Genomic DNA, 328 nt, shown 5'->3' with positions numbered 1-328 from the left:
AACCTATTAGCTGCCTCTTATCATAAATGAGCATGAAATTAAGAAAAAATATCATTGACTCTACAACAAAGTCTAGCTAAATTAATTTTCAAATCGAAACGATCTCGATTTTTTTTAATTAATGAAAATTAAATGTTGGTTTATCATACAAATTTCCAATATCATTTGGAAAAATAATGTAAAAATACTATTCGTGTCACTGCTACTGCATATAGTAGTATTACTGAAACGCAATAGTGTCAATGCTGAGCCAATAATGTTACTACTGTAATAGTATATGACGTAGAATTACTTCTAGTAATTGTAATATTTGGTATAAAAAATTTAT

Source organism: Atta colombica, unplaced genomic scaffold, assembly GCF_001594045.1.
Source record: "Atta colombica isolate Treedump-2 unplaced genomic scaffold, Acol1.0 scaffold231, whole genome shotgun sequence".
NCBI classification, from domain to species: domain Eukaryota; kingdom Metazoa; phylum Arthropoda; class Insecta; order Hymenoptera; family Formicidae; genus Atta; species Atta colombica.
The sequence above is the reverse complement of the archived record's forward strand: the minus strand, read 5'-3'. Positions refer to the sequence as shown.